The following is a 22,918-nucleotide window of genomic DNA, read 5'->3' as shown; positions in this document are numbered from 1 at the left end:
CCTGCTGTCTGCTCAGAAATAGCTCCTGGCAGGCACGGGGAACCATATGGGACACTGGGATTCGAACCAACCACCTTTGGTCCTGGATCGGCTGCTTGCAAGGCAAACGCTGCTCTGCTATCTCTCCGGGCCAAGCAATCTCAAAGAAATCTTGTGTTACATATTTATATTAATAGCATGACATTGATATATCAATATGTCATATAATATAATCTAATGTAATATCAATAATATATTTATAATAAGAACTGTAATATAGAAGCAAAACCAAGTATCTATCAATAAAGTATTTGCTATGAAGGTTTAATACATATATATCATATATACATAAATCACTTTTATTCAATCTTAGGAAGAAAAGCAAGTTATATAGTATGCTACAACATAATAACTCCAAGGAAATTATACTAAGTGAAATAAGTCAACTATAAATGACAATTTTGGGGATTTTAATTATATGAAATACCCAAAGTAGTCAGATTATAGAAAAAAAGGAAATAGAATAGTGGTTTCTAGAAATTGGAGTAAGGAGAAATGGAGAACCTTTTTTTTTTTTTCATCTTTTTTGGAATGCTGTCTTGGGCTATACACACATGTGCTCAATGCTTACTTCTGGCTCTGTGCTCAGAGATCACTTCTAGAAGTACTTGGAGGACCATTTATGTTGCCACAGAACATCCTAGGTCATCTGTATGTCAGGAAAGTGTCTTAACCTCTGTATTAGCTCAAGTCTGGAGAAAAATAATTCTAAATTTTATGAATTTAATGTTGCATAATTAAGTTCTAAAGATTGGTTGAGCTTATGTGGCTTTGACTATAGCTAACATCGCAGGACCATACATTTTACAATGCTGAAATGGTAAGTGTTGTGTTATGTGCATAGTCCCACATAAACAATGTATAAAGAAGGGAACCAAAGAGGTAGTACAGCATGTCAGGCTCTTTCAGTTTGATACCTGACATTCTTTATGGTCCCAAAGCCCACTGACAGTGCAAAGTATTCCTGATTGCAGAGCTAGAAGGAGTCCCTTAGAATTTCAAGGGTGGTACACTTTCCAAAAACACATAAATTGGATACTATTATTCACTGCAGTGAAGTAATTGATACAGAAAAATGTTAAGTTTGACCATAATGCATAAATGAATGAGATTTTATAGCCCAGTGTTTCTCAAAGTGGATTCTACATTAAAAACAGCTGCATAGGAGTCGGCGAGGTGGCGCTAGAGGTAAAGTGTCTGCCTTGTAAGCACTAGCCAAGGAAGGACCGTGGTTGGATTCCCCGGCGTCCCATATGGTCCCCCCAAGCCAGGGGTAATTCCTGAGTGCTTAGCTAGGAGTAACCCCTGAGCATCAAATGGGTGTGGCCTGAAAACCCAAAAAAAAAAAAAAAACAAAAAAAAAACATCTGAATATGTGCTTTAACATACTGTAACTATGATATTTTTCTTGTCCTTAATCATCATATTAGGATTATTAGAAATGTATATTAATTTACAGACTTGTCAGGTGTTTTCACTTCAAAAGAAAAGTTTTAGAGTCCGATACAGCACTTTCCCATTTGTCTGACTTTCTTACTTTAATTGATCCAATTACTATTTAGAATAAGTTAACTGTGACTAGAATTAACATGATGTCTTATTTTAGAAATAATTTTATTGTAATAAATAAATGTATTTTATATAAATTTTATTATATATAATATACTTATACATGTGTGAAAAATAGTTTATAAATTTATATTTGTCTATAATGAATAAAATAAATCTATTAATTAATTTCATTTGTTTATTCAAGAAGCTCAGGTGTGAATTTATTGATTGTGTTTTAGGAATAAGTCACTTGGTTATATAAAGGTTAGCAAGAAGGGAAGGGAATATATGAGTACAATATCTTTATTTATTTTTAAAAAATTAAGATCACACATTAAAAAATAACTTAGTATATGAAAAATATCAGATGAAAATAAAATCATATTCTCCAAGAATGAGATTTTCATCAATATGATGGGTTTCATGCTCGTGTTTTGTGAGCCTGAAAATCTGAGAAGTCAGATATTTCCCCAAAGAGAAACAAAATACCTCTCAGGTGCACTGAAACTTTTTCATTATAACTTTTCATGTACTCCTTTCTTCAACATAAATTTAAATAAATAAATAAATAAATAGATAAATAAATAACTTTAACATAGAAAGATAAATGAGAATATTTTGGACAATGTGCTTGGACACAAATATATGTTTTACATTTTCTTTAAAAAATTGAAAGAACTGGTGCTGGAGCAATAGCACAGTGGGTAGGGCATTTGCCTGGCACATGACTGACCTGGGTTTGATCCCCGGCATTCGATATGGTCCTCTGGTTTGCCAGAAGTGATTCTGAGCACAGAGCCAGGAGTAACCCTTGATTGCTGCCACTGGGTGTGGCCCCCAAACAAACAAAAATGAAAAGAGCAGAGCAATAGTACATGGATTAAGGAACTTGCTTGGACTTGTCTAGCCAACAATTCAATCCCCAGAATCATACATCCTGGTAATTATAGAAGTGATCCCTGAGCACAGAGCCAGAGTAAACCCCTAAGCACCTCTGAATGTGGGTCCCAAATCAAAGATATAAACAAGTCTTTCAATACAATGTAATTTACAATTTACAGTGTAATTTACACTTTAATAAATTTACAATTTACAGTATAAATTGATTTCTGGGCCTTTTCATTTGATTAGGCCTACATAGATAAATTCATTAAGCAAAGATTTGGCAATTCTAGCTACATCTAGATTGAAGATAAGAATCTTAAAAAATGGATTGTTTTTTATCAGAGAGGAAGATAATCTTATATTTTTGTTCAAGTTGTAAGGGTGCATGACAGGATATGCACCCAGATTCTGCGTCTTTTACCCAGAAAGAATTCTTCTCTAAGTGTATGATCTGTATATAGGTGACTAAGTCTTACAAATTCCAAAGTTATTACTCCCTTGTATATTTGTTACTCCCTTGTATATTTTGTCATATGTTTGTTCTTTCTTTGGTATAGTAACTTAGTTCTAACAAACACACAGAGAGAAATCCCTTTTATTTTGAGTAAATAATTGACCTTATTTATTTAATTTATTAATAAATGATTACTACAATTGTTAGGTTTAAATTATTTTAAATTTATTATTTGAAGATTAAATAATCTAACATTACATTAAATTACTGTATAATCATACATTTAAAGTATTTTGATGTAAAATATAGTTTAAAGACATTTGAGTCATTTATAAAAAAAAAGCTTTCATGCACAGCTTCTTCATGTTTTCTTCCTTTTTTTTTCTCTCAAATGCTTTGAAGCCCTCTGGAACCTTCAGATCTAAGTAATCTCTGAATACTCTTCTGGTCACCACCCTGTGCATTTCCTTCTCAGTGCTTCCTGGCTCAGCCAGCTGTTGAAACAGCAAGGCCTGACTCTGTGTGTAATAATCCAAACATTTTATATCTTAACGGCCTGAAAAGTCAGTCATTACCACATTCAGATCAAATCCTTGATCTTTTTTATTCCCCATTCCCAGGAGAGTACTTTTCGGAACTTCCATTGACCTTCAACTTGGGAATACTTTGGCTCTCAGACTTCCTTTCAGCAACAGCAACTGACTGTGAAAACAGAAAAGGGGGGTTAAATTGTGAGGTAAAACTTGCTTTTATAAATCTTTTCTTTTTCTTGAAGTTTCTGTTTCTGTTTCAAATCTCTGGGTAAAATTTTTTCTCTACTCATAAACTTTCTGCCCTTCTCTATGTGGACAGCACTTTATGTGACTGCTGTTTTAAGCATATTTGTAATTTAAACAGTTTATCCTAATTGTGCATAAGCTCTGCAAAATCGAGTGGGATTTCAGTGATTATTTTTAGATCTCTCTGTTTAACAGTCTCTTCTGAGGTATGACAGAGTTAAATATCCTCTCATAAAATTGTTACGTATTTCAAGGGAAAAAAGGTTTTGCCTTCCCTACTAAAACTAGAGGTCTTTCCTCTAAAACTGTTCGAATCCTTTCATGCCCATGTGTTTCTGTATATGTGCAATCACATTAAGATATGTTCCAGAATTTAAAATAATGTTGTTTGTATCATTGATCTCTCTTTATGGAGTTCAGTATAATCAAATATGCTAGGTTTTATCAGATAAGCAATTTGTATGAAAGTTTTATTTCTCATTAAATAGGTCTAATTTTAATATAAGATAATATTATTCTCTTCTCCTTAAGAATATGATTGGCTTTTTGGAATTATTTAATTTTTTTAAAGCTAATTTTGGGAGGGGAACTTTGGGACACATGCTGCAGTGCTGAGGCTCTGGGCTCAGAGGTCATCCCTGACAGTGCTTAGAAAACCAAAGAAAATGCCAGAGATTAAATAGGAGTTGGCAGAGTGCAAAACCACTATAATCCCCACAGTTTCTCTTTGACCTCTTAAACATTTTAATTTACAATATACAGCTAAATTTAAATAGTAAAATTTTGACAATGTGTAGACTATAACAAAATTTTGTAGGGGCCAGAGCAGTAGAGCATTTGCCTTGCACACTGCTGACCTAGGATGAACTGCGGTTTGATCCCCTGGCATCCCGTATGGTCCCCCAAGCCAGGAGAAATTCTGAGAGCATAGCCAGGAGCAACCTCTGAGTGTCACTGGGTGTGGCCTAAAAACCAAAATAATAATAATAATAATAATAATAATAATAATAATAATAATAATAAAGTAATTTTGTGAGAAAAATGATTTTTGTTTTCAAATTTGGAGAGGACATACCCTGAAGTGGACACATAAAAGATAAGTGCTTCAACTTCTATACTATTCTTTGGCCCTAGTTTTACATCTTAAAGTAAATATGCTATATATACATATTGGTTTGGGGGGTCACATCAGGGGTTACTCCTAGCTATACCCTCAGAAATCACTCCTGGCCTAGGGGACCATAAGGGACACTGGGGAGAGAACCCAGGTCCATCCTGGGTTTGCTCTAGCCCCTAAATATGCTTATATTTTAAAATAAATAAGCCATCTAACTTGGTATTAGCCAATGACAAAAGACCTCTCCACTCAGCAATTTAAGTAGTTTTAAACTCATCATCATTCACTAGTCATGATGAGGCAATGCTAATTCAGCACTCATACACACAGGTTTCTAAATTACACCCTCTATCCATTTGTGACTGATGCAAGAACCATGACTGAAGGTCTGTGTGATTGTCAACAGTTCTCAGTTCTTCAATATTTTCAAGAACATTGACTGATAATGATGCTCAGACTCTGAGTTATAATATAGAATAATTATTGGGAAATAAAGGGGCAGAAAAAGGAACTCCCCCTAAGGAGATGAATTTAGTTTAGGATTCCGTTAATATAGCTCTTTTTGGAAGAAGGAGAGGATTTAATAGGAAAACTGAGTCTTTGAATAGGCTTCATTTTTTAAAACGTAATTTCTTTATTCAAGCACCGTGGTTACAGAAACGTTTGTGTTTGGGTTTCAGTTATAGAATGTACACAGCCCTTTACCAGTGTGATTTTCCCAAAACCTAAGTCCTTTATTTTCCTCCCCCACCCCAATCTCTGCCTATCTGTGGGACAGGCATTCTGTTTCTCTTTCTCACAATCATTGTCATGGTAGTTGTCCATTTTTAGTGCTCTAATTGCACTCACCCATCTTTGAGGCAAGCTTCATTCATAAGCTGGTACTTCTGGCTATCATTTCTTTTGTCTCTATTATTATTGTCTAATATTATTATTATACTAATAATATTATTATATTGTCATTTTTATTATATCTCTCAGATGAGTGAGACTATTCTATTTCTATCCATCTGTCTTATTTTCTCTCCCTCTGGCTTATTTCACTCAGCATAATAGTCTCCATGTTAATTATATATAGGCAAATTTCATTAGTTCCTTTTGTTCTAACAGATGCCATAGATTTGTAGATGTACAGCAATTTTTTTTACAAAATTTTTTCTTTAGCCACTCATCTGTTGTGAGGTACCTGGGTTGCTTCTGGATTGTGGCTATTGTAAATCGTGTTGCAATGAACATAAGAGTACAGAGGGCATATTTATATTAGCTTTTGTGTTTCTAGGATATATATCTCAGGAGTGGTATTGCTGGAGCATATGGGAGATCAATTTCCAGTTTTTTATGGAGTATCTATGTTTTCTAGAAAGGCTGGACTATGTGGCACTCCCAATAGCAATAGCAGTAAATGAGGATTCCTTTCTCCTCACATCCCCTTCAGCACTGGTTGTCCTTTTACTTTGTGATGTGTGCCAGTTTCTCTGTGTGAGAATGTTGTTTTAATTTGCATCTCCTGATGATTAGTGATGTGGAACATTTTTTCCAAGTGCCTTTTGGCCTTTTGTATTTCTTCTTTGAGGAAATTTCTATTCATTTATTCTCCCAATTTTTGAATTGGGTTAAATGTTTTATCTTGTTGAGTTCTGTCAATAACTTGTATCTTAGAGATTAGTCCCTTATCAGATGGGTGTTGGGTGAGTAGATTCTCCTATTCTGTAGGTAGCCTTTGTATCCTAGTCCTAGCTTCCTTTGAGGTGCAGAAACCTTTCAGTTGAAGGTAGTTACATTTATTTACCTTTGCTTCTACCTGCTTGGACAGTGGGTTTCCTCCTTGAAGATGCCTTTAGTTTCAATATCATGGAGTGTTTTGCCTGTGTTTTCTTCTACATACCTTCTATTTTCTGGTCTGATGTCAAGGTCTTTAATTCATTTTGATTTGACCTTTGTGCATGGTGTTAGGTGAATAACCAGGTTTGTTTTTTGCATGTGGCTGACCACTTGTCTCAACACTATTTCTTTTTTTTTTTTTAATATAAATTTTTATTTTGATCATAGTGGCTTACATATTGTTGACAATAATATTTTAGGTACATATTTACATAAAATCAGGGGGGATTCCCATCGCCAAATTGTCATCCCTACGCCTCCGTTTCTATCCTACCTCCCTTTTCCTTTTCCCTCACCCCAGGGCGGCTAGAATATGTGGTCCCCTCTGTATCTAACCCACTACTTAGTAGTCTTGCACCTGTTTGGTCCTGATGCCTCCCTTATTTCCCCCTCTATCTGGAGTCAGGACTAGCTAGTTCAAGTTGCGTGGTTTTGTTTGAAGGAGAAAAAAGCAATAAACTGGGGTAAGAGTCTAATACCCAGAAAATGGGCGGAGTCCTTCTAAAGGCTCTCATCATCAATCTGGGAGATGGAGAAAAAGTAGGTGAAACACTCCACTAGTACCAAAAGAAGTGTCAAATATCCAGTGAGGGCTCCAGCTATATCGATAAGCACCACACAGAGCAGACAAAACAAACAAACAAACAAGTAGAAAAAAAAATAAAACAAAAACAGACAAACAAAAATCACGCCATGGTCTTGAATTAAGAAACATGGCATAGCACATAACGAAAGAGAAGAAAGGAAGAGAAAAAAAATAAATAAATAAATAAATAAAAATAAGTATAATTGGGGACTACACTTTCAATAATCACACCCAAACAGAGAAATCGACCAAAATAGATTGGTAAATCAAAAATAATAATAACAATAATAAATGAAGGTAATATATATATTTATATCAAAAAAATAACCAAGGTTTTGTGCTTTTTGTATTTTTGTTTTTTTCCCTCCTGCACTGGCACAGTAAATATTGGGGTCATTCGAAAAAGAATTCACTTGGCCTAAGAGATATGGGATTTCTCCGTCCTTGGAGCATACTGTCATGGGATCAACTCTAGACATTGCTCAGGATCCTTTACTTTCCCGGTGGTGTTTTTTTTTTTTTTTTTTTCTTTCTTTTTTTTTTTTTCCTTTGGTGTGTGGAAGACTTCTGCTCTGTGTTTAGAGGTCTCAGTATCTGTACAGATCCTGAGGTGGGACTTATGATGAAGTCAGTCTTTGTGGTTCTAGAGGTTCTGTTACCTCAGTGTCATTTTAACCCATCTTCTGTGGTTGGTGATCTTGGTCTTTACACTGAGCCTAGGGTGGCACCTAGGATAGCGTCTTTCTTTGTGCTCCCAAAAGCCCCATTCCGTTACAATTGTCTCTGCCGGATCTTTGGGGCTGGGGATCATGATTCTTGTGCAGGTCATAGTTCAAACCCTAAACTAGGGCTTATTTATTGGTCCCAAGATGTATACAGTCTGGTCGTGGATCAAGCAGCCAGTCATCTGTAAATCCCGATCTTGGGTTTTTGTCCTACCAAAGGGAGCCAAGACTTCTGGTTTTGTCTTGTCGTTAGTTGGTAAGGTAGGCTAATCTGCTCTAAGGTCAAGATGATCGCATTTTCCCCGTTGTCAGGATATCATGTTAGAGCTGGGCCTTGTTGTTGGTCTCGTCGTATTAAGGCCGTCCTGGATGGAGTTTGTTTCCTGCAGCTGTTGTGGAGAGCTGTGCCGTTTCTATGTCGGAGATCCAGGGTTCAAGGCTGGATGAATGGTATCTAATCACCTGAGGTCTAATTTGATTCCACATGACATATTTTCAAGGCAGGAGATATCCCTATATTTTAAATAACTATGAGTTCCTATCTCTAGTAGATAAGAGCTCTCTTTTATTTTTTTTTAAATGTAAAATTTCCCCTTTACTTAGTGTGCCTTTGTAGGGGGAAGTGGTGCTACATTATAATGTCTGTGTATTCGTGGGTGGACTGATGGGATAACAGTCACAGGTCACCTACCAAAAAACGAAGAAAGAAAAAAAAAAGGGGGGGGGATTGAAACTGTATGTGCTCACAAATATATATGAAGGACAAACATTTAAAAAAAAAAGATAAATAAATAAATTAAAAAAAAAAGAAATAAAATGAGTTAGCAAAATTTTTATGGGACCAAAGTGGTGCAAAAGACTACCTTACATTTGGGGGAGGGCAGGTAAAGAGGTGGTGTATTACAGGTCTTATGCCTATGTTGGAAGTACAGTTTTTCCCATTGTCTTTTGGGTTTTTCTTGTGGTGTGTGGGTTCCCAGGCATCTTCCTAACCCACCCCCTGACCTTCTTCAGATTGGTAAATATTTGCGGCAGGGGGGTCTTGGAAGAGTTCTTGCATTGGGGATACTTTTGGATCTAGGCCCGGTTTCAAGGAGCAGTTCGCGTTAGGGGGAGTTGGTCGGGAGGGCCTCGCAGCATGAGTCCATAGGGGAGTTGGCTGTCTTTTCTTTCAGGAGACGAGGTGTGGTTTTATCTGGGTGTCCTCTCGCCTGGGTGCTGGGTACTGGTTCGTTGGGTAGGAGGTCGATCTTGATGCCTAATAGAATAAGGACTGGGGGTGAAGAGTTTTAATATGGTGGGAGATCTGGATGGGATTGAGGGGTGAGGGGATAGTTGGATTTCCGGAGGGGGGAAAGGGGAAGGTGTATGGGAAGGGTTTGAAGGGAGAGAAAAGAGAAAATACCTTAGAGAGAAAAGGGGGGGAGAAAGGGAGAAAAGTAATGAGCAGAATAGAAGAAGAAAAAAAAAAGTAGTGAGAAGAGGGGAGAGAATAGCAAGGGAATGCTGGTTTGATTGAATGTGTTCGAAGAATAGAGCCTGTAGTTTAAGTCTGTACGTCTCAGGTACTGCTTCAGTGGTCTGACTGGTCACGTGCTTCAATTCCTAAATGAAGGTATTACCTAAAGATAAAGTGTATGTTAAAGAGTTTTCTTGTGGCCATCTCGTAGTGCAAGCAAGGTATGGTATCCCGTGTGGTATCCCGAGTTGCCACCTTAGTTTGTCCGCCCTTTGTATCCAAGGGCACCTGTGGGCAGAAAAGCTGAGAGGTTATTTAAAGTATAGTAAGATAAAGGTATTAAAAGGTAGTGTTATGGTATGTTGCCATTGTAGTCCGTGATTTCCCTTGGTGTTCTATACTTGTGTTCCTGTATATGAACTCTAAGGGATTATTGTGGACCTTTGTTGTAGAAGTCTGATTACATACCTGTTCTCTCTATGCTGCCGTTTCTGTTGTTGCTGTTTTCTTTGTGGTATAATGTGTAGTCAAGAGTTTGCGTTGTTCCTTTTTCATGTATTTTGGACACTGCTCCCACGTCTATGCTGACTATTACAGTGTTCGGAGTTTCTACCCTGTTATTTGATAGGATTTAGTTGTGTATAAACTATGTGTTCTAGGTGTTTCAGAATAGTGCTACCATTCTGTGTTTATCTTTTGTCTTCTGACTTACTTCGTTTAACATAACATGATCTAGGTCCATCCATGTTGCTGCAAAGTCTGTGATTGTATCGTTTCTGACTGCCATGTAATATTCCATTGTGTATATGTACCACATCTTAATGATCCATTCATCTGTTGTTGGACATCGAGGTTGGTTCCAAGATTTGGCTATTATACTGAGTGCTACAATAAATAGTGGGGTGCATATATATTTTGGAATGAATGTCCTTCCATCTTGTGGGTATATGCCTAGTAGAGCAATTGCTGGGTCAAATGGCAGATCAATTCTGAGTTCTTTGAGCACTCTCCAGACTTTTCTCCATAGATGTTGGACTAGGGGGCATTCCCACCAGCAGTGGATGAGAGTTCCTTTCATACCGCATCCTCGCCAACAAAGGTTGTTTCCATTATTTTTGATGTGAGCCAACCTCACTGGTGTAAGGTGGTATCTCATTGTTGTCTTGATTTGGATCTCCCTGATGATGAGTGAAGGTGAGCATGTTTTCATGTGTTTGTTGGCCATCCTTCTGTCTTCCTCAGAGAAGTGTCTATTCATTTCATTTCCCCATTTTTCTATGGCTTTATTTGGTTTTGAGGGGCTCAGCTTTCTGAGTGCTTTGTATGTTCTAGATATCAGCCCTTTATCTGATATGTCAAGTGAAAAGATTTTTTCCCATTCTGTTAGCTGTCTTCTTGTATTAAGTAGGGTTTCTTTTGCCATGCAGAAGCTTTTTAGTTTGATGTAGTCCCATTTGTTTATATTTGATGCTAACGTTCTTGCCATTGGTGCTCCGTTCTCAAAGACCTTTTTGATATATAGGTCTTCGAGTGTTCTGCCTATTTTATTCTCGATAAACTTTATAGATTCAGGTCTGATTTCAAGGTCTTTGATCCATTTTGAGTTGACTTTTGTATAAGGAGTGAGGTATGGGTCAATTTTCACTTTCGTACATGTGGTTTTCCAGTTGTACCAACACCATTTGTTGAATAGGCTTTCTTTGTTCCATTTCAGATTCTTGCCTCTTTTATCAAATATTAGTTGGCTGTATATCTGGGGGTTTATGTCTGGGAATTTTGTTCTGATCCACTGGTCTGAGCTCCTGTCTCTGTTCCAGTACCATGCTGTTTTAATTACTATGGCTTTATAGTATAGTTTCAAGTTAGGTAAGGAGGTGCCTCCCAGCTTCTTGTTTTTCAGTATGTGTTTGGCTATCCTGGATCTTTTGTGGTTCCAGATGAATTTTGTGATTGATTGTTCTATTTCTTTAAAGAATTGTGTCTGAATTTGGATAGGGATTGCATTAAATCTATATAGAAGTTTGGGTAAGATAGTCATTTTGACTATGTTAATTCTACCTATCCATGAGCATGGGATGTTCTTCCATTTCTTTAGATCTTCTTCAATTTCTTTCTGAAGTGTTTTGAAGTTTCCCTGGTAAAGGTCTTTCACTTCTCTTGTAAGGTTTATTCCTAGATACTTGATATTTTTTGATACTATCTTAAATGGGATTGTATTTTTAATCTCTCTCTCCTCAACTTCATTGTTTGTATATAGAAACGCTACTGTCTTTTGTGTATTGACTTTGTATCCAGCCACTTTGCTGTATTGGTTGATTGTTTCTAGGAGTTTTACTGTGGACTCTTTAGGGTTTTTGATGTATATCATCATATCGTCGGCAAATAGAGCTAGCTTGTGTTCATCTTTCCCTACTTGAATTCCTTTGATTCCCTTCTCTTGTCGGATTGCTATTGCTAGGACTTCTAAGGTTATATTGAATAAGAGTGGAGAGAGTGGACAGCCTTGCCTAGTTCCTGACCTTAGTGGGAATGCTTCTAGTTTCTCGCCATTAAGTATAATGTTGGCTGTAGGCTTTTCATAAATAGCTGTAACTATCTTGAGGAAGGTTCCTTCTAATCCTATTTTGCTGAGTGTCTTTAACATGAAAGGATGTTGGATTTTGTCAAATGCCTTCTCGGCATCGATTGATATGATCATGTGGTTTTTGTCTTTCATGTTGTTGATGTGATGTATCATGTTTATTGATTTGCGTATGTTGAACCAACCTTGCATTCCTGGTATGAAACCCACTTGGTCGTGATGTATGATCTTTTTGATGAAGTGTTGGATTCGGTTTGCTAAGATTTTGTTGAGTATCTTTGCATCTATGTTCATTAGTGAGATTGGTCTGTAGTTTTCTTTTTTGGTGGTGTCTTTGCCTTCTTTGGGAATGAGTGTGATATTAGCCTCATAAAAGGAGTTGGGGAGGATTCCTGTTTTTTCTATGGTTTGGAAAAGCCTTTGGAACAGTGGTAATAGGTCTTCTTTAAATGCTTGATAGAATTCACCTGTAAATCCATCTGGGCCTGGGCATTTGTTCTTAGGGAGTTTTTTAATTACCTCTTCAATTTCCTCTGAAGTGATTGGTCTGTTTAGACTTTCTAGATCTTCCTTTTCCAGTCTTGGAGGAGGGTGTTTGTCCAAGAATCTGTCGATTTCTACTGGGTTCTCTAGCCTAGTTGAGTATAGTTGTTCATAATATGATCTCATGATATGTTGTATTTCTTGGGGTTCTGTTGTAATCTCTCCCCTTTCATTTGTGATCCTAGTGATTTGGGTGTTTTCCCTCTTTTTTTTGGTGAGTCTTGCCAATGGTTTGTCTATCTTGTTTATTTTTTCGAAAAACCAACTCCTGGTCTCATTGATTTTTTGTATTGTTTTCTTAGTTTCGATGTTGTTTATTTCTGCTCTGGTTTTTATTATTTCTTGCCTTCTGGTTGTGGTTGGATTTCTCTGTTGCTGTTGTTCCAATTCTTTGAGGTGATCTTTTAAACTGTTGGTTTTGTTGTTTTCCTGTTTCTTGACATAGGCCTGTATTGCTATGAGTTTCCCCCTAATTACTGCTTTTGCTGTGTCCCATAGATTTTGACATGTTGTCTCTTCATTGTCATTTGTCTCAAGGAATCTTTTTATTTCTTCCTTGAGTTGTTCTTTGATCCAGCTGTTGTTAAGCAGCATGTTGTTTAGTCTCCAGGTATTAGTTTTCCTCCATTGCTTCTTCTTGACATCAATTTTAAGCTCTGTTGCATAGTGATCTGAAATGGTACTTCTAATGATCCTTACCTTTGTGATCTTACATAGGTTGGCTTTGTATCCTAAGACATGGTCTATTCTGGAGAAGGTTCCATGTGGGTTTGAGAAGAATGTGTATTCTGCTTTCTGGGGATGGAGGGCTCTATATAAGTCTGTTAGCCCTAAATCTTCTAATTTTTCATTTAGAGCTCTTATTTCTTTGCTATTTTTCTGCTTGGAGGATCTGTCCAGTGGTGATAGTGGAGTATTGAGGTCCCCTACTATTATCACAATACCCTTCATGTGTTTCTCCAGGTTTGCCAGTAGTTGCCTCACATATTTTGGTGACTCTACATTAGGTGCATAGATGTTGACCAGGGTTAGTGTTTCTTGATCTAATGTTCCCCTGACCAGTAAGTAGTGACCCTCTTTGTCTCTGATCACTTTCTTGAGGTTGAATACAATTTGGTCTGATATAAGAATGGCTGTCCCTGCTCTTTTTTGTTTTCCATTGGCCTGAATAATTACTTTCCATCCTTTTATTCTAAGCCTGTGCTTATCCTGTAGCTGTAGGTGTGTTTCTTGCAGACAGCAGAAGTCCGGTTTATTTTTCCTAACCCAGTTCTCTACTATGTGTCTTTTAATTGGAGAGTTTAGTCCGTTTACATTTAGGGAAATTATTGATAGAGAGGACTGTTGTACAGTTGTATTGTGTGGAGTGGTTGTTGTTACAATCGGGGGTTTGGATTGTGTAATTCTTCTCTGAGTAAGTCGCTTAGGATCGGCTTAGTTTGCACAAATAGTTCAAGTTCATTCATGTTTGAGAATGTTTTTAGTCTGCCCTCCCATATGAATGATAGTTTTGCTGGGTATTGGACCCTGGGTTGGAAATTTCTTTCATTCAGTCGTTTAAATATGTCATTCCACTGTCTTCTTGCTTGAATTATTTCAAATGGGAGATCTGGTTTGATTCTTATGTCCTTTCCTTTGTACTTGAGGTTTTTTTTCTCCCTTATTGCTTTCAGGAGTTCCTCTTTCTCTTTGTTTTTTGCCATTTGGATTATTATGTGTCTTGGTGTGGGTTTATTGGGGTCTACTTTATTAGGGACTCTCTTGACTTCTTGGATTTGTCCTGAATTGTCTTTCCAGAGGGTGGGAAAGTTCTCTGTTATTATCTCCCCGACTACCTGTTCTACCCCCTTCCCTATTTCCTCCCCTTCTGGTATACCCACAATTCTTAGATTGTTTCTTTTGTCCTTGTTGATTAGATATTGGATTTTTCCTTCCAGTGCTTTGCCTTTTATTTCTTTGTTGGTTTCTTGATCATTTTTTTATTGCAGTTTTCCTTCGAGTTCTTCTATGTGCTTCTCCAACTCTGTGTTTCTGCTCGTAAGGCTTGTTACCTTGTCTTTTAATTCCTTCACTTCTTTTTGTATGGACTCTCATGTTGTTTGACATTTCTTCTTTAATTTGGCTGATTCGTTCGTCCATGGATTTTTTATATTCGGTTGTTAGGGTTTCTTTTAATTTTTTTAGTAATTCTTGCATTTCCTTCCTCATGACTGCTTTTAGGTCTTCTTCCCGTGGATCTGTGCGCTTTGGTGGACTTGGAAATTTGATAGGGTTTGTCATGGTGTCTCCAGTTATTAGCAATTTCCTTGCTTTACGCATTGTTCTTTGTATTTAATGGTGTATTTTGGAGTGCTTTGGCTTCTAATTTTGGCCTGCTTTGGTCCCCTTCCTGAAGGTGTTTCTAGAGGGGCCTGTTGGGTGAGTTTGTTGGGCCTAGCCCTTTCTCCTCCCCTTTGCTACCTAGAGTGCAGCCTTCCTGCTGTGGGTCTTGTCCCTTTCTGCTCCTTATTTCTGTCAGCGGTGCAGTTCCACTCCTGGCCACAATGGTTACTGGCGCTGTTGAGCCTAGCTCTCAGTCCCCCCTCCTTTCTCTGGGAGTCAATGGAGCTCCGCCCCCTCCACGCCTCCCTTGAAGGGTTCCCTCAGTCCAACCCTTCAGGCTCTGTCCTCACCCTTGGGGAGTCCCTGGTCCACTCCAGGGTCCAGGGAGGTGGACTGCTCTAGTTCCCCTGCGAGTCCAGATGGCTGGCCCTATCTCTCCCGTCTGTTCGGGTCGCTCAACTTGACTTTCTAGTCACCCACCTGGGGAAAGGGAGTCACTCAACCCTCTCCGGCTGGCACGCAGGGGTTCCTTGGGGAAGGGTCCGTCCCAAATGCCGCGCGCAAAGAGACAGAAATTCCCTCACTCACTCCTCCAGCCGGCCCGCCAAAGGGTCCGACCCAAACACCGGTGCAAAAAGACAGAAATTCCCTCACTCACTCCTCCAGCCGGCCCGCCGGGGTCCCTGGGGAAAGGGTCCGACCCAGACACCGGCTCAAAGAGACAGAAATTTCCTCACTCACTCCTCCAGCCGGCCCGCCGGGGTCCCTGGGGAAAGGGTCCGACCCAGACACCGGAGTTAAGAGACAGAAATTCCCTCACTCACTCCTCCAGCCGGCCCGCCAAAGGGTCCGACCCAAACACCGGCGCAAAGAGACAGAAATTCCCTCAGTCACTCCTCCAGCCGGCCCGCCGGGGTCCCTGGGGAAAGGGTCCGACCCAGACACCAGCGCAAAGAGACAGAAATTCCCTCACTCACTCCTCCAGCCGGCCCGCCGGGGTCCCTGGGGAAAGGGTCCGACCCAGACACCGGCGCAAAGAGACAGAAATTCCCTCACTCACTCCTCCAGCCGGCCCGCCGGGGTCCCTGGGGAAAGGGTCCGACCCAGACACCAGCGCAAAGAGACAGAAATTCCCTCACTCACTCCTCCAGCCGGCCCGCCAAAGGGTCCGACCCAGACACCCTCAACACTATTTCTTAAAAGACTTTCTTTGCTCCACTTTGTGTTTCTTGCCTCTCTATCAAAGATTAATTGATTGTATGTCTCTAAATACTCATGTCTATTTTATTGATTTGCTGGTATGTTTTTATTCCAATACCATGCTCTTTTAGTAATTATTGCTTTGTATTACAATTTAAAGTTGGGGAGAGTGATGCCTCTCCTTTTTTCCCCTGAAAGTATGCTTTCTCAATTTGTGGTTGTTAATTATTCCAAATAAATTTCAGGAGTGTTTCATCCAGTTCTTTGAAGAATGTCATGGGTATTCTTAAAGCGATTGAATTAAATCTGCACAATGTTTGGGGGAGCACAGCCACTTAAATTATGTTAATTCTCCTGATCCATAAGCAGGGCATATTTCTCCATTTCCTTGTGTTCTCTTTTTTTTAAAGCAGTGTTTTATAGTTTTTGACTTTAAAAGGCTCTTTGCATTCATTCAAAATCAGAAAGAATGCAAGGATCTTAAAAAGTGGTCTGGCTGGTCTGAGTCCTTTGGGTTTGGCCATTTGCCTTAGGCATTGTCTATTATCTTATCCTCCTATGTGAGGCAGAATTTTATGGCCAGATTAGGAAAGCTTAAAGTATTGGCCAGGCCCTTGGGAGTGATATGTGTACTAGGTCAATGAGAACTGATGGAGCTGCTTTCAAGGACAATTGGTGCTTCCTCTTTCATGAGGTAGTTATTTTCATGTTGTTCCTGATATCCTTCCTTATCTGACAGCATTTTTACATCATGCATAACACTATCTTTTTGTCAGATGAAATTTTCTTTGCCAAAAATAAATAAGTAAACTAATAAATAAATATCTCTTACATGAGACAAATCAGAGATGTTCTCTGACTCTGGGTGACTCTGGGTGATTCGAGATTTGCAATACTACTAAGTAAATAGAGCTCAGGACAACAACATCAATTTTAATGTTGTTGCCCATTTTATATTTCTTTGTCTGCTCACTGGGTATATTTATCAGTACCACAATTTCATCTACATGTAAATAAAGGACTCTTTTTAACATTGCAAGCAGCTGCTTTTCTGCATGAGGCAGCCAAGAAGATACCAGCAACATAATATCTTCAGGGGCGAAACTGGTAAGCTCTCCCCACAAAATCCGTTGGGGTGCTGATTCCTGCCATGTGTTTGGACACAAGTGGCCATTATAAAGAACTTCTGCCTTGCTTACTGCCTGCTTTTCTGCATGAGGCAGCCAAGAATACACTAGCAAACATCTCTCCAGGGCCCAAACTTCACATAGTAAAAAACACACTACAAGCGTGGCAATGGGAAACAATGCAGGATAACACCATGCATAGACACTGAAGATGACCTGAAAATTATCAATTATTTAATTAGCCAGTCAATTAAGTAGTTTAGAGTAAAAATATGGAGGATGCTCAGAGAACTCAAAGAAAGCATAGATTGAGGTGAACAGACCACAATGATAGAACTCAGAAAACTCCAAACTGAAATAACAGGTCTGAAAAAATTGGTAGATGAAATGAAAATCCTTTCCAATGGAGTAACAGCAGCTGAGGGTGGGGTTAGTGAGCTGGAGGATGAGATTCAGAACAACTCCATATGTTAAGAAAAAATATATGAAAATAGATATTAGATGATTATAATAACTGATACAAGTGATCAGATATAGATACCTGTTAATCCTTTCTCCACCACCACCTGTCTGTCCTGGTAACCATTAGCCAATGATCCTCCTAAGAGAAACTTGGCATGTATGGGCAAAAGAATGAATTTACCTTGAGATGTCAATGGCTTGTCTGCCCTAGTAACCATTAACCAATGCCCCTCATAAGAGGAACTTGACATATCTGGGCAAAAGAATGGACTTCTGCTCACCCCTCCTAAGGTTCTCACCTTATTTGAAAAAAGACAAGCTCACCATCTGATTTAACATTGTGTTTCAACTTGGACTAGGGATTGGCACATTCTACAAGCCCTACTTCCCATGTTGACCCTCCTCCTAAGGTTCCTTAAACTTATAAAAGACACCCCCCCCCACCACCACCAAATTGTCTGGGCTTCCAGTTTCAGTCTACATGACAGTCGGCACTCCAGCTAGCTGGAATCAATAAACCTGGTTTTGCTGATGAATTTTCTGAAGATTTGTGGTTTTTATTTGAGGTGGTGAGCTTTTTTGGACCCTTAACACATACAGCAGAAGAGATTGGAAAAGAACATTAAAGCGAATGATCAGACAATGAATAAACTACTCAAAAAATCTGAACAGATGAAAATAGAAGTCTTTGATAAACTCAACTGAAACAATATAGGAATCATTGGAGTCCCAGAGACCCAGAAAGAGAATAATAATAATAATGAGTTGGAGAAAGTGTGAGAAGAGAAAGAGGAGGAAGAAGAAGAGAAAGAAGGGGAGGAAGAGGAAGAAGAAAAAGGGGGAAAAGAGGAGGAAGAAGAAAAAGAAGAGGAGGAGGAGGAAGAAAAAGAAAAGAGGAAGAAGAAAAAGAAGAGAAGGAGGAGGAGGAAGAATAAGAGGAAGAAGAATAGGAAGAGGAGGAAGAAGAGGAAAAATAAAAAGAGGAGGAGGAGGGGCCAGAGCAGTGGTGCAAGCAGTAAGTTGTCTGCCTTGCCTGCAGGAGCTTAGGACTGAATGTGGTTCATTCCCCCAGCACCCTATATGGTTCCCCAAGTCAGAAGCAATTTCTGTGTGCATAGCCAGGAATAACCCCTGAGCATTACCAGGTATGGCCCAATAACAAAAAATAAAAAAGAGGAGGAGAAAAAAGAGGGAGAAGAGGAAGAAGAAGAGAAAGAAGACAAATAGGAAGAAAAAAAAGAAAAAAGAAAAATGAAGATGAGAAAAGGAAAGAGGAGGAGGAGGAGGAAACTAGTGATGTGGTTCAATGTGTAGAGCAGATGATTTATAGATATCAATGCCTAGACTTGATCCCAGATGGTTTTGTATTCATGCTACAATATATTACCAGTATCTTTATTGGTAGATTTTCAATACTAAAAAAAAAATCTATGTCCATCTAACCTCATAATGAACAAGTTACAATTCAGGCCATTATCATTTTAATTCCTCTGCTCTGAGCAAAATAAGTCAATTCCTATGCCAAAAATTTGATAAAAGTTGATAAATTTAAATTGTTAAGTAATTCTATCTATAATCTAAATCTGTATATTATGTTTGCAAATGTCTTTGCATGTCCTTAATTCTCACATCAACACTTCACTGAGTTATGATCCACAACAAACACAAGAATATAGAAGGAAGAAGCCATACCATGGCCTCCAAAATCAGGATACTAAGTTATTTTTATAAGTATTAGTTCTATCATAATAGAAAATACATCTTCTAAGTGGATAACTCTGTGCACACAAGTCATAGACGTTTGATTAAAAATAAGAGGAGTTGGGGCTGGAGCAGTGGCACAAGTGGTAAGATGCCTTGCCCACCCTAGCCTAGGACCATCCACGGTTCGATCTCCCAGTGTCCCATATGTTCCCCCAAGCCAGGAGCGATTTCTGAGCACATAGCTAGGAATAACTCCTGAGCTCACTTGGTGTGGCCCAAAACCCAAAATAATAATAATAATAATAATAATAATAATAGTTCTAAGTTTAACTGATCTTTGGATTTCTAGAATTTAGCAGATTTTGCATGGGAGGTTTTCCACAATGTTCATTAATTTATGAAAACTAATCTCATCATAATAGCATCACAATACTCAAAAAAGAAAGGAACAAAAAGGTGCAAGCATTATAAAATACATTAAATAATGTTAAATACAAATTATTTTCTAGTTGAGACAGTAGAAAATATTTTGATAAATCATTTAATCTAAGACCTAGAGAAATGCTTAAGGGTTATTTAATTTCAGGAGGTGGAAGATAGTACAGTGAGTAGAATATTTATCATGCTCACAGCTGACATCTATTTAATTTACAGCACCTCATAGGGTTCTTGGTGCACCAATAGAAATAACTTTTCAGTGCAGAGCCAGAAGAAAGCCCTAAAAGGGGCCGAAGCAATAGCATAGTGGGTAGGGAGTTTGCCCTGCACGTGGCCGTGGCCAACCAGAATTCTAGCACAGGCATCCCATATGGTTCCCCTTATCTAATTTACCATGAGTAATTTTTGAGCACAGATCCAGGAGTAATACTTGAGCACTGCTGATTATGGTCCAAGAAAACAAACCAGAAAATGTCATGAAAACAAACCAGAAAAGGTCATGAATATCACAGGGTATGGACCAAAACCCCTTCCCTGAAAAAAAAACTAGTTATATATTCTTATTTTCTACATTTTTTTGCATGCAAGCAAGTTACTTTGAGATTATATTAAAATATAAATCTATTAAATTGAGGGTTGACATGTTTTATTTCTAATAAATTGTAGAATGATGCTAATAGTACATGATATGATACATGTACATAAACTGAATTTTAATAACAATTATTAATCAAGTATAAAAATATAAAATAATAATTTCTAATAGAAAATATCAAAATGAAAGGTATCTAATAATGCCAAATTTTCATTATTTGGGGAACATAAGTGACTATATGACTTATAGAAGAAATTATGAAAATAAGCCTATATTCACAAAATTTAAACACTTTCTGCAAATAGTTTGCATACATAAAATTAAGTTGTAAATGAACTTTATTACTACTAAATTTTATATAAAAATATGAAGGGAGGAAACAGAGTTTTGTTTACTTCCCTCAGTTACTTCATAATATATAAGCATTTAAAATGAGAGCTAGCATTGATATTTAGGTTTCATTAGTAATACAATTTCATATTTGAGATTTTTGAGACCCAAATGAGATTTTAATGCCATTTTCTGACACTATACTCTTAAGATAAAATAAAATTTTTGCACAAAAATTTTACAATAAAAATGAATATTTTAAAAGCATATTAAAAGGAGCAAGTGATAAGGCATCTGCCTTGCACACGCTGACCTAGGATGGACCGTGGTTCGACCTCCTGGCAACCCATATCTCCCAAGCCAGGAGCAATTTCTGAGTGCATAACCAAGAGTAACCCATGAGTGTCACTGGGTGTGTCCTTCCAAATAAACAAAACAAAACAAAACAAAAAAAGCATATTAAAAGTAATAGTAAACTATTTCACTTTTTTTCAAAAAGTTCTTGACAAATTAATCCTTATTGACGTTTTTGTTTCAGGATTTTGCCTACCTTAAATATGTAAAAATTAGGTTTAATCACTGTACATTCTACTTCTTGTCCCTGAGATCTTCATTCAATCTTTCATATTAATGAACATATAAAATTTACATTATTCTTACCATATTTTTAACAAAATACCATGTTTTAAGAGATCCATAATTTACTAACATCTTTTATTTTGGATTAAAAAAAAAAACGTTATTTTGGAGGCCGGAGTAAAAGCTGTAAGGCATCTGCCTTGAGTGTTCTAGCCTAGAACAGACTGCAGTTCGATCCCTCAGTGTCCCATATGGTCCCCAAGCCAGGAACAATTTCTAAGTGCATAGCCAGGAGTAACCCCTGAGAGTCAATGAATGTGGCAAAAAAAAATATTTTTGTGTATATACTCATATGGTATAAAATAGAGACTTTTTTTTTGGCAATGTAAAACAAAGACATAGTCACCCAGATTTCTCTCTTCTAGAATTTTGTTGGTGATAAGTATGGTTACATCTAAAACATCAAGTTGCTATAAAATGGTTTTCCTAATCAAAGTCATATGGCTGTCTTTATAATTTAAGCTTAGACATAAAACCTTAAGCAGGGTCCCAAAAGATAGAACAACAGGTAAAATTCTTACCTTGCAAGGGTATGACCTGGGTTCAATCCCAGACAACTTATATGGTCTCTGGAAGACCATCAAGAGTGATTCCTGAGTACAGAACCAGTGGTGAATTTTGAAGACAAATGTAACCCAAAAACAGCAACAACAAAAATATTAAGTTTAGGCAACAGCTATATTTTAAGGTATCTGTGGCCTGGTTATAGAATTACCTTTGGAAAGCATAGTAAAGAAAATAACCAATTGAAACATATGCAGAGAGTTAGTAATCACCAAATTACTTACAAAATCTTTGTTTGATAATTATATTTATCAACCACTTTGTCAAGTAAAGGGTGACAGTCTGTGACGTCTAGTTGAAGCTATGTTATTTGGCATATAATCTAAAATATTACATAGCTCAAATTATTCTTTATATTCTAGCCATATGACAGTATTCATTATCACTGTTTATGAAAATTCAAATATAAATTGAACAATATGTTATGAAGAATTGTATAACATCTTTTTTTTATTATTTCTAAAGTATTTCTTTTTCTTTTTTATCTTTTTTTTCTTTTTTTTTTTTGTTTTGTTTTTGGGCCACACCCTTTTGAAGCTCAGGGGTTACTCCTGGCTATGCACTCAGAAATCGCCCCTGGCTTGTGGGGATCATATGGGACACCTGGGGATCAAACCGCGGTCTGTCCTACGCTAACGCTTGCAAGGAGACACCTTACCTCTAGCGCCACCTTCTCGGCCCCTAAAGTATCTATTTCTATGCTTGAGGTGAGGGATCGTTGTTAATAAGAAATGCTACTAAGATCAAGTCCAAAGTTTCACATAAAAAGTTCAGCGGAGTTCAACTAAAAAGTAAAAAAAAAAAAAAAATGCTTTCTGTAGTGATCAATTTTGTCATTCACAAGGAACCCTGACATTTGTTCAAATATTACTGTAATTTAGTCTCTGTGGGCATTCCTTAATAAGATTAATATTTGAACTGATAGATTAATAGATGC

At 37.7% G+C, this 22,918-nt stretch overlaps 1 protein-coding gene across 1 annotated transcript in view; it reads left to right on the top strand.

The window, feature by feature from the left end:
* The first annotated feature begins 3,597 nt into the window (after positions 1–3,597).
* Positions 3,598–22,918, top strand: part of LOC126032366 (sulfotransferase 1B1) — a 36,479-nt gene continuing 17,158 nt past the window's right edge. Inside the window, exon 1 of the mRNA XM_049790026.1 lies at positions 3,598–3,660. The gene's annotated coding sequence lies outside the window, so the exon portion shown is untranslated. The remainder of the gene's footprint in view (positions 3,661–22,918) is intronic.

The sequence above is a fragment of the Suncus etruscus genome, chromosome 16 (genome assembly GCF_024139225.1).
Source record: "Suncus etruscus isolate mSunEtr1 chromosome 16, mSunEtr1.pri.cur, whole genome shotgun sequence".
NCBI lineage: Eukaryota > Metazoa > Chordata > Mammalia > Eulipotyphla > Soricidae > Suncus > Suncus etruscus.
This window is presented reverse-complemented; position numbering and strand designations above follow the sequence as displayed.